This window comes from Pan troglodytes, chromosome 3 (genome assembly GCF_028858775.2).
Source record: "Pan troglodytes isolate AG18354 chromosome 3, NHGRI_mPanTro3-v2.0_pri, whole genome shotgun sequence".
NCBI lineage: Eukaryota > Metazoa > Chordata > Mammalia > Primates > Hominidae > Pan > Pan troglodytes.
In genome coordinates, this window is record NC_072401.2 from 34,720,225 (window position 1) to 34,733,643 (window position 13,419).

Genomic DNA, 13,419 nt, shown 5'->3' on the forward strand with positions numbered 1-13,419 from the left:
AAAGGAATTCTGTATAAAAAGACTGTCAATTTTTTATATAGTAATGTGGGCCAGTATAAACATCATCGGACCTAGAGTTAAGGAGGCTGCATCTCAGTTCCTGGCTTTGTCCTATTTGGTGTAATAAAGTTGAATATTGACATTTTGTTGGGATTTTTAATTCTGACTCCAACATTTACTATCGTTTCAGTCAGACAGAAGCCACTGCATGTATTTCAAGCTAGAAATGATTTAATTCTAAGAATACGGTGTATGGGCAACCACAATAAAGGCTTAGGTAATACAGATTAGAAAAACTGGTACATTGTAGATTTAATTATATTAATAGATTTCATCATGGGAAGAAAATTAATAGTAAACACCAAAATCAGTTAATAAATCAAGATACCAGCTTGACATTTAAAAATTCTCCAATTTTGAACACATAGAGTGTCACAAGACAGGCACCATAAAAGCCAATAGTCCTGGCTCAGGGGATGTTTCTAGGCTCTTTTTTTTTTAGTTGTCAGTGCTCTTGATATTTAAAAGCATTGGTTATGCAGCAGATTCCTGCTGCTTCTTACATAGATTTTTCTTGACTCATATACGTCCTTTAAATTGACCTATTTTGGTTTTAATTTCTCCCTAAGATGCCTTAACTCATAAGATAGGACCAAAAACCCAAGCGAGATACGATACACACAGTGTGCTCTTAAACCCAGGGTGAATGTCTTTATCCCAGTATCCTGTTAGCTACTTGGCTCAGTGAGACCAGACTATAAAATCATTTTAAGAAAAGTAAGGTAGTAGTTTCTTTTTTGATAGAGTTTATTAATTTTATGTGAATTTACAAAAGAAATACTTATTGAAAAGGCAAAAATTATCTATTCTCTGCTTTTATAATAACATAATGCAGTATAAATAAAATAATAGGAAAACATCTTAAGATAGTAAATTTGTGACACTTGCTTTTATGTGAAAAGAGATTAATTCAATCTAAATTATCATTTAAAAATGGGCATTAATGTGCACAAATATCCTTTGGAATATCTATAAGTTATACATGATATCAAGATTAAACTAATGATGATTTATCACATTGAAATGTTTCTTCAAAGTATAAGAAAGAAATTAATTATCATTAAATTAACATTTTATTAGACCATTAGACCAAAACATATGCTAGTAAATCAATAACCAATCTTTACCAAATAAGCTCACAAACATACACTAAGACCGATCTATATCATCTGTCTATTCATCAAACCCAGTACAATGTTTTGAAAAATTAAAAGCTCTAGTTTGTCCTCAAAGACTTTCTTTTTTTTCATTTTTCGAGAAGGAGTCTTGCTCTGTCACCCAGGCTAGAGTGCAGTGGCGCGATCTCGGCTCTCTGCAAGCTCCGCCTCCCGGGTTCACACCATTCTCCTGCCTCAGCCTCCTGAGGAGCTGGGACTACAGGTGCCCACCACCAGCCTGGCTATTTTTTTTTTTTTGTATTTTTAGTGGATTCAGGGTTTCACCATGTTAGCCAGGATGGTCTCTATCTCTTGACCTCGTGATCCACCCGCCTCCGCCTCCCAAAGTGCTGGTATTACAGGCGTGAGCCACCACGCCTGGCCTCAAAGACTTTCTTAAAAACTGAATTGCTATAGAACTACTCTGGTAGGTAATAGACATTACACAGTGCTTGTAGAGCTGGGATAATCACAAGAATAAATGAGGCCTATTTTCCATTTTTGTCATATGGCATCTGATATTCAGAGAGGTTGAAATTACAGACTCAAAGTAATGAAGTTTTTTACAACAGGAGAATGACATTGATATCCTGATAACTCATTTGTTCTTTTTTAATACTCAATTCAAGGAAAATACAATTTAAGTTTTCCTTTGAAATATGACTAGAATAGAGAATGCTCTAACCACTATCTGCTACTCCATGTCAATGCATATGAAAATATCCTGCTTTAGATGGATTAAGTATGTGCCAGAATGTTTTTATACACTTCGATACGAATATAAAGTGTCATTTTAAAAAGTCTTTAATTTAAATAATGTTGTCTGTGACATTGTAGATGGTTTCAGGAATATCAAAGTAAATACAAAGCCATGTGTATATCAATTAATGTCTCTCAGGTCCACTTGTCCACAAAGAATGTTCATCAAGTGCCTAACTCTAATGTTAGTAAGGTTTTAATTAGGTAGGAGAAAACTAAAGCTATATTTATAGATTTGACTTTGTCCTACCTCAAGAATGAGAATTGGCTAGGCTATCTTGAAGTCTAAAATAATTTTTAGCTATTGGTGCAGGGAATTTCTCTAGGTGATCGAAATCAGAAGAGTGGCTGCTGCTGCAGGTAGAGGGTCAGGAATTGACTGGCAATGGCCATGGAGGAACATGTTTATGGTCTACTGCTAAGTGAATAAAAAGAGAACAAATAACACCAAAGTTTAATCTCATTTGTGCATTAATAATATTGATAGAGGTTATGCTGGAAGGACACACCAAATGTATACTAGCAGTTATCACTCCATCATGGAATTGAGGCGATTAAAATTTGTATCAAGTTTTTCTCAATTATTTTCTAATGTTTCCATTATGTATATCATCTGGTAATGTCCTAAAGGGGAAAAAGGAAAAATCTGGATAAATTTCAATATGGTCAAACTTTTTCTTTTATTTTTGTGATATTAAGCAGTTACTTTAAAATATCCACAGACTTTGACAGAGTATAAAACATGATTAGATTTCCAGCAGCAGCTCATGTGGCTGAGAATAACACAAAAGGCATAATTGACCTTCAGACTAGAACTGAATGCCAGAAGAAATGTTCATCAAAGAAGAAATCCTGTAAGGAAAAATCAGGACCAGTAGCCAAAGAAAATTTTAGCTACCCAAACATTCCAGCCTGGGCTCATTCCAGAGGCACAACTATATAATACCTTGAAGTAAATCTGTAGCATTGGTCTTCTATCATGTAATTAAAGCTTTATTGACAGTGTCTTTGCTTTTAAATTATTTAAATAGATATAAGACATAGCCTTTCGCTTTTTATAGTCTTCCTTTTTGCACACTCATGTCATTTTTTACTAGATTCTGCCAATATAAACCTCTATCCTTTGCCAATATGATCAGTACTCTAGTGGCCAACAGAACAGAAGTGGAAGCATGTGGTGCCTGCATCTGACTTAAATAATAAGAGGTATATATTGATAATGACTGACTTTAAGCCAATTGAGCTTATATGTTGAGAAGAAGAAGTTGAATAGAAAGGTAATTGATTGCATTAGTTACTCTTAACTACATTTGTCAAGTTAACTGCAAGAATTCTCTGCTAATATGGGGAAATAAATATAATAAAAACAAAATAAGGGAGTCCAGAAATGTTGAGACTTTCAAGTTTGGCAGAAGTAACTGCTTCTCATCTGTAGTCAGAAATAAAAAGCATCAAACAGAAAAGACCTTTGTGCAACAAAGGCCAAATAGACTCACTGTTGCCTCAAGGATCAAGTCAAGGGCATTCCTGCTGCATGCATTCTTAAGAGTTCTAACTTGATTTAGGTGTCTCAGATCAAAGACTCAATTCAGGTTTGACTACCAGTAAATTCTCTCTATTGGACAAAATGACTCAGAAAACACAAATAAAAAGTAGGTGTCTCCAGCGAAACTTGACATGCTTAAAATACAAATAATTAAGACAAGAGGGCAAGGCAGACAGAGTCAAAAAAGCAAAGATTTGTCACGAATGTAAGAAGTGTGCATAGAAACGAAATGTGGATGAAGCTATCAGTACTTGTGGCTGATTGAATCATATTGCTAGGAAGCCTACTATGTTTTAAAGACACAATTATGGCTTAGACTGAAAAAAAATCTGTGAATGTTTAGGACAAGAATATACAGAAGTACCAGAAATACCAAGACCAGAAATATGAGAACTCTACTTTTCAAGATCCCCAGTCTTCTAAGGGCGGGAAGCAAGTTCAGAAAAAACTGCTAAATTTCCAAAAAGGGTATGATTTCTGCTGGGCCTTTACCTGAGAATTGGTAGAAAAATGAAGGGGAGAGAGTTACCCAGAGAACGGAAAGAAGCAGCACAGAGAAAAATGTACTGAACGTCTCCTCACAATAGCTATCCATGATAGTAAGTGAGTTCCCACAAGATTCGATGACTTAGCATCATCTTTTTTTGAAGAATCCCCATTAATTTTGAAATGTCACTTTTTAAATATAAATATTATTGTATATATTGTGTGTATCATGGAATACATAGATATTAAAATGGCTATTATAATGAAGCAGATTAATATGTCTATCATCTCACATGTGATAGATGACAAGAGCAGCTAAAATCTACTTATTTAACAAAAAATGACCTAATAGAATGCAGTTTTGTCCACTTTAGTCGCCCTGTTGTACATTAGATTTCTAGACTTGTTCACCCTGTATATCTGCTATGTTTTCTTCTTGGACCTACGTTTCTTCACCCACCTCCCCATGGTAACCACTGTTTCGTTAATGTCATATTCTTGAATGCATAATCACCACTATGCATTTTAATAGCAAGAACATGAATGAAATGCACATAATAACAGAAGAGATTATTCTAAATACTGGATTGTAGGGTGGATACTCTAAAAACGTATTGTAAGGGACATCTTCAGAGAACACATTGAAATCGTCAAATAACCATATGCACTAACAGTGGATAAGCACACTTAGAAAGAGTGATAATAAATCCATCCTCTGCACATCCCAGAAACCTGCCATGAATATTATTTGAGGTCTTGAAGATGAAGAAATTATGTAAGGATAGTCAAATATATGTCAGATTTCAAGGAATATAAGCATGAAAATGTGATTAGATAATGTAAGTTACATGAGTAATTTGAAAAGTCAGTCAAATCGTACTGTCCTAGCAAATAATCACTGAATAGAGGGTTGCATTCACATCTTTCTTAAAGGGACAAGTTATTAGCTATAATTGGCACAGTGTGAGCTTCAATAAACCTTTAACTACTTGTGAAATACCTTCTTATCCCCACCTACAAATCCTTTTATTAACTCGTGGCTATAATGAATCAAGGAGCTAATTATTAGCGGCTGTGTGGCAAATGGGATGCCACTGTTATTAGAGGAACATGGAGTGCAAAGACTTCTCACTAATAAAGAAATACATCTTTTTATCTGTTCTGGCACTGAACAAGAGAAGGACAATCAACTCAGGATTGCCTCTGATAATACTGACCTTGCAGCTTGCATTCTGTGGATTTAGAGCATGGATGGCAATTTAGAACACAAGTCCTTTACTAAAAATATAGAGAAAATAAAGGCATAAAAAGCAAATGTCCTATTATCACATACTTAGTCATGACAGATTCAGAAATAGAAATTGCAGTTTCTGAATCCGGGATTGGAGGTCTTTCTCATACATTTTGCTACCTTGATAGACCCTTACCTATTGATCCTCCTATGCAATATCAAGTCATTCAATATTTGTTGATTCAATATATGATGTTTGAATACCACTGTGTGTCTCTCAAGTCTCCTTTTTCTTTTTCAATTTACTTCAGAAAACAGTAAAGTTATAATCAGGAAAATACATATTTTTAGAATTCTAATTTATCAAAATTCTTGAATGTAATGTTTAAATGCTATACACACACAACACACAAGCTCATACACATATTTATATATAAAAATTATATATATAAATATATATAAAACATATTTATATATAAATATATATAAAACATATTTATATATAAATATATAAATATGTAGGAAGACTAGATGGTAGATATTAGATACACAGATAGATGGATGATGATAGTTTAAGTTGGTGCAAAAGTAATTGTAGTTTTGCTATTAAAAGTGATGTCAAAAACCGCAATAACTTTTGCACCAACCTAGTATTTTGATTGATAATACTCTTTATTTGTGTACTTTTATGTATTCATTTATCCATTCAATGTGAATATTTAATATGTTCCTACATTCTGTTAGTTAAGATGTGGTGATGAATAATATAATTATTATGTACCCTACCTATAACTTTTAATAAATTTATAATAAATGACACTTATTTTAAGTCCTTGACAATTTATTGATGACAATTTACCAGACACACACACACACACACACAGACACACACACACTCACAGTGCAGTCATTGTTAGATAGAGGCATGTATCCAGAACTAGAATACTGAACTATTTTAAATGAGGTGCATAAAAGAGAAAAACTGTACTGGTAAACAGAAGTATTATACATAATATTTAATAGCAATTCTGTTTGTATTTGTAGACTTTTTTTTAGAACTCTTGTAAAGTATAACCATTTAAAAAGTTAGAGCAATAGGATCAACTCTTTTCAGAGCTACAATTGATGGAAAAGAAATGGAAGTACATCATGCCAGTAGAATATTTCCTTTCAGAACAGAAAGTTTAAAAGGATAAGCAAGATTCATAGATTCTTAATCTCCCCTCCTAAATAAAGTAATGATGAGATAATTTGGGAATATTGAACATGGGGGTAGGGGAAAGACTCTAAATCGTTTGAGTTTGCTAACTGCACCACCATGAAGCATCAGGGATGCTGCCAGGGTGCTCACAGGGATAATTATCACCTGGGGGGGAGCAGTACTTTCAGAAATGATGTTCATCATCAGATAAAAGGGGAGGGCCTATCACAAGCATTCTATGCCAAGGTATAAAGCTTTTTTTTCCCAGAAGGAGTGGTTATGAATTAAGACCCTCTGCTATTCAAATAATTAGGATTTGTGGTGTTTAAGAATTACCTCCATTAGAGAAGTAAAATGGTATTAATAGTGTGGCTGCACGCTGTGAAATATAGAAACATTACTTCCTAAGACAGCTGTTCAACTGCTGTTAGAATATGCAAACTTCCCTAGAAAAAGATTTTTTTTCTAGTCAATCAGTGTGTGGATAGCAATCAACAATAATGAAAAGAAGTAACAGCTCCATAGAAATGACAGTCTTTTGAGCTATTGAAACAATTATGATACAATCTACATGACTAAGGGAACAGAGAATCATTTGGGTATCAAGATATCAAAAAAGTGGGAATGAAGAGATCAACCCACAAAGGTGTATTAACTGAATGATAAAGAAAACAGTAATTCACAAGCTAAGTTCACCTGTGAAGAAAAGTCTTCTGCTTCATTGGAGAAACAGCAAGTTTTAACATAATTCTTATAGGAATAAATATGTGGATAAATGAAAATAAGTTTTGTTAATTCAGCCATCAAAAACATCAACTGGACCTTCCATGAAAAGCTTGTAGCTTACTAAACAAATATGATGATATAAATATTTAAATTAATAATTATACTTGGTTATTTGCCTATGATGACAAACTGGGGGATAGAAAAAATACCACGAGAATCTAAATTTCAAACTTGTTAAAATACTTACCTTAACTATTTTCCAACTTTTCAAGATACTCAACATAATCCATGTGTGATTTTTTAGGAAGGCTCTCAATGACTGCAGTATTTTGTTAAGGGAGGAAGAATATCAACTGTATTAGATTAAAAGGATACATTTCAATATGTTAAATTTCAAATATGTATAAAATTATTATAAAATGAATTTTTCTGCAAAAACTTCAGTAAATGATACAGTTGAACTTTTTTATTGTGAGTAACCTATAAATTCAAATATACATAAATTCCTTGGAAAAAAATTCCAAATATAAAGTTTAAATACAAACACAAACACACACACACGCCTGTATATATTTAAATTTCATGTGTGTATGTGTGTGTATAATATATATATGTATATATGAAGACATGTGAGGACACATCTGAGTTCATGTGTATACGCACACACCCAAGGATAGTAGACAAAGGGGAAAAAGTCTACGAAAAGCTAGAAATTTCACAAGGGCTAAAGGGAAATTATAACAGGAAAGAGAAAACAAGCCTAAACACCTTAGGAAAGGCAAGGGAAATGAGGAAAAAGGCACAGTAGAATCTCAAAAATTTGGACAAAAGGTTGTGGACGAATAGGCTAGATAGGTTATGGTGTGCTCTGGAGAGAATATGGGGAGCTGCTGTCAGTAAGGCATATTTTGAAGAGAGCCCAGGCCCAGGTTGGCCTTTTGATATTGCACTTGGGTAGCAGCAAGTATGGAAACTGCTTCCAAAATTTTACACCAAATAGTGCAACAGACACTGAACTTAATGTCTGCGGATATGAGTGGACTGACGTCTCAACAATGAAAAATCTTTGCTATGTTTCCTTAAGCATTTTTTTTTTTGAGACAGAGTCTTGCTCTGTCACCCAGGCTGGAGTGCAGTGGAACAATCTCAGCTCCCTGCAACCTCTGCCTCCTGGCTTCAAGTGATTCTCCTGTCTCAGCCTCCAAAGTAGCTGGGATTACAGGTGCACACCACTACGCCCGGCTAACTTTTGTATTTTTAGTAGAGGCGGTGTTTCGCCATGTTGGCCAGGCTGGTCTTGAACTCCTGACCTTGGATGATCCACCAGCTTAGGCCTCCCAAAGTGATGGGACTACGGATGTGAGCCACTGCGCCTGGCCCCTTATGCAATTTGAAGACTCAGTTTCTTCATTTGAAAATAACAACTTTGAAGTACATGGCTAAGGAACTGGTATGCCTAACAGGTATACGTTTTCATTTCTATTACTATAAGAAACTGGTATGCTCGAAGGTACACATTTTCATTTCTATTTTTGGCACAGAATAAAATGTTTTTCTCTCAAAGCCTGATATAATCTATTAATATTTCTGACTATGTGTAGATACATTTAATTAGTACATAACTGTCTAAAATAAAGCAATCTACAAGTACAGAAATATTTTTAGTCACCTGCAGAGAATGTCACCAATAAAATAACACATGAGATTGGATATCTGCAGTGTTACTTGTGAATAAATGAATACTTATGAAGCAAGGGCACTTCACAGGTATCTTAAAAAAATAGGGTACATTCTCATCAAGATTTCACTTGAAGGTACTATAGTAAATCAACTCTAAACTATACTTGGGTATTTACATATGCCTGAAAGAGTCTTTTCTTAATGCTATGATTATATTTTACATAAAAATAAAGAATAAAATAAAATATAAAAACTAGCATTTGCCATTATTTATTATATTTTCTTTGGTTCCAAGTCATATTTATTTGACAGCTTTTTTTTAAATGTATTATTTTCTAAAGAAGAATGTTCCTTTTCAGGCTACGGCTACTTAAGTTCTCATTTCCACAGTCTTTATAATACATTTCTCAAAGTAATCCCTTTCTGTGCCCTGATTCTTCCACTTTATGTAGTGATTTGCATTTATTTATTTATTTACTATTTTGATTTTTCAAAAATCTTAATACCTGGAACAGAAATATTGAATTACAGATATAAATCGACTAGTTAAAAGAAAACGTCTCCAATTATAAATGATGAAATCAACATTCTCGTGTATGTTTCAGACTTTCATAAATTTAATAGTGTGAATTCTGCTTCCAGAGTCCTATTTGGACAAAAAAAAGAAAAGGTAAATTGTTTATGGACCTACAAAATACAACTATAAATAAAGCAACCCAACCAGCCAGCCTATTTCCTCTCATTTTAAATATATAGATATATTCATTTCATTTATTGGAATTTTTTTTCTTAGATATCTGGTTTTAGGTTTTGAGTCTTTTAATTTAAGTGTGCAGTGTCAACAAAATGCAGGGTTACTTACCAGTTGGCTTATACTGGTTGTCACAGCCAGTGGCTGTGTTACGTGAGCCAGAGTCTAATCTGATTGGTTGGAGCCAGTGGCCCTTCAGGTTGCTAAAGACCATGCTGATTTTCCACCTTAAGATATTAGTATGTAAATAGAATTTATAAGGGCATAATTCAGGTGATGATTTTTTATTCACTTAAAATTTTTTTAAAATAGCACACGTAGTATATGCTTAATAAATAATTACTTTACTGAATATTTGCCTACTTTTAATTGTTAGTGTGTGAATATATATGCTAAAACTATTTGCATGTCTTAATAGTGGAAAATGACTATGAGATAGCTTTTTATTAATTTTTTTTATTTTTTAGAACTATATCCATAAACACCCACTTAATTGAGAATATATAGTCCCAATTTATATTATCTACACCAACTTTGATGTACACATCAGGTTATTTCAAGTATGGGTTTGATTTTGTTTGTCTGATTTTATGTACTTGATCACAGAGTTTAGACATGACCACTCCCTTTATTTTCAACATCATGCACATTATATCGTTATATATGAAAAATGTTATCTTTTCAGTCATGATTTTCTGTCTGTGTTTGGAGGAATTATTCCATGCTTCTGGCCTTATGACCTCTTGTAAGATTATTAAATTCTACAAAACTACAAAAATCAGCTATACTTAGAAAAACAATTTTTCTCAACTACACACATTAATCTGTTTCACTGGGGATGTTCGTGTTGATCCAAATATGTATAACTAAATAATTCCATGCACATTGTAGCAAAAGCTACCCTATCTGTGTGAATGAAATCTCTTAAGGTCAAGGAAAATCATTTAGAACTTGTCAAAGTACAAAGAGAAAGAAGAAATAATCATAAAGCAAAGAGATTTCTTTTCCAGATATATTTTTTGCAAACATCCCTCTGAATGTATTATTAGTATTTTATCTGAACTCACTTTATGTTAAAGCAAATGTTTCTTTTCAATTAGAAGAGTTGGAAACAAATTATTTTTTCTTAAAAATAAAAATCCAACATGGAAACTTTTATTATATTTAGGATTTTTTCAAGCCCTTTGTTTTTCTTTGTGTTTCACTTTCAAGAAACATTTATACATATATAGAATATTTTCTATATATGTGTAACTTTATATTCTAACCATTTTTGCTTCTTACTATAGATTTTATGCATATTCATGCATTCAATAGCAGCCCTACTTCATGAAGATATAAATGTTTAATGGAAATTCAAATCACAGCTTCAATTTTCCATCTCTTTTAAAGACTTCTGATTTTCTATTACTATTTAAAAGGTTAAATTAACTTTAAATTTGCATTTCACAATACATCTGCAATGCTGATATTTAGCATTATAAAATCACAGAAAACATAATAGGTAAGTAATTATATAAGTGAGAAAGGTTAATAAAAATATTGATGAAACAAACAGCAATAACTTCAAAGTTTAACAAGTAACTCTATGAAGAAATGATACACTTCACTAAGAATCATTCAAACTTGTTAACTGAAAAATCTGTTACTAGATCTAGTTATTTGCTTTAGCAACTGATAAAATCCCTCTATAACAAAAGTAACTACATAAAAATACATTTTAACTATATTTATCTCTAGGACTTTTAATTCTTCAACGAAGGAGATATCTTTATGATCTTTCCTTCACCATTTAAACAGGAAACTGAAGATTTCTTCATGTAAGGTGATTAATTAAAATACTAGTGGCTGACTAAATATAAGCTATATTATTTGGTTAAAAAGTAGTATTTCCATTAATTCATTGTGCTGTAATTTCTACAAATTAATATTCTTATATTATACCTTGTATAATATTCTCATACACATACCTTGTAATTTGTGTCCTTTTAATCCTACATGTTCCTAAATCTGTGAGCATGTTTTATTCCTTTTACTTCTTATTTGCAAACTGGCCAGTTATTCTCTGAGTCCCTATTTTTCCCAGTATTACAAAAGCATCAATTGCATTCATCAAATAGCATCATCATTGTTTCTGAACTTGACCTCTAGAGCTGGAAATTTCTTTGTTCAAGTGACCGCAAGCCCTAATTTCACCAAATATTGTCTTATTATCTAACATGGTAGCCATTTTTCCAGTCTGTGGTAATTTCTTCTCTGGTCACCAACTGGCCACTTTGCCTCATATTTTAGGTCACACATTTAGGTTATGGTAGCACATCAATTCTAGACACGAAATTCTGCATTAGTTAAGTTAATGTAGATTGTACTTCACTGACCTCCAACCACAATTCATTTTGACTAAAACAGTTGTTCATTTTCTTTACTCGACATGACTAACATTAGCAAAGGGGTCATACTCATCCTAGGGAACAAAGGCTGGCATAGGTATCATATGTCCATGATGCCTCTTAAACTATCATAATAAGGAGTAAAGAATGTTCTATCACACATAACTACAAAAAACTGATAAGTGCAAATCAACTATGAGCCCAGAAAGAAGGAGAAGTGAACTGATTACAAACAGCTTTAGTGTTAATCAGGGATCCCTCATTGAGAGGGAGGTCAGAGAAAGTTTCCATGAAAAAATCATATCTAAATGGATATTTGAAAATTATATGAGTTAATGGAAATAAGCAAGTAGTGGGGAAGGAGGTATTTTACAGAGAAATAGCACATGCAAAGACCCTATGAGATGGAAGCAACACACTATATTGGAGAAAAAGGAGATCAAGTTCAATTTTGAGGAAAAAAGAGAAGTTCAAAGTTAAAATCATGTTAATGATTTTAGTCTTTGTCTTAAGAGGAAAAAGAAACTCTTAAAGGGCTACAATATTGTCAAAAAGAATAGAATACTTAGGAATAAATTTAACCAAGGAGGAGAAAGACTTGTACACTAAAACTACAAAATGTTACTGAAAGAAATTAAATATGCAAATTAATGAAAAGTAACCTCGTGATCATGGATTGAAAGACTTAATTATCCTAAGATGTCTTTACCACTCAAAGTCTCAAAGTGATCTACAGATTCAATTGCAATCTCTGTCAAAATCCTAACAAAATCTTTTGTAGCAATAGAAAAATTCATCTAAAATTCACATGGAATCTCAAGAGGTCCTGAATAGCTAAAAACAAAATTGAACAGAAAAGGATTAGAAGCCTCATGCTTCCTGATTTCAAAACTTACTATAAAATCATAGTAATCAAAACAGTAAGATTCTGGCATTAAGACTGACATATAGATCAATGTAATAGATGAGAGATCTCAGAAATAAATCCTTGCATAAATGGTCAAATGGTTTTTAACAAGGATGTCAAGGCCACTCCATGGAAAAAAGCAATCTTTTGCACAAATGGTGTTAGGAAAGCTAGATATTAATATGCAATTTTTTTTCAATGAAGTTGGACTCTTAGCTTACAACATACATAAAACTTAACACAAGTTAAGGTGTCTAAAACTTAACACAAGGTTCTAAAGGCAAAAGCTAAAACTATAAAACTCTTAGAAGAAAACAGGGGAAAACCTTCTAGTGTTGAATTTATCAATGATTTCCTAGGATATGACATCAAAACACAGGAAACAACAACAACAAAATAGAATAGTTGGACTCATTCTAAATTAAAAACTTTGCACATTGAAGGACACTATCAACAGAACAAAACACAACCTGATGAATGTGAGAAAATGTTTGCAAATCATATATTTCATAAGGAATTAGTATC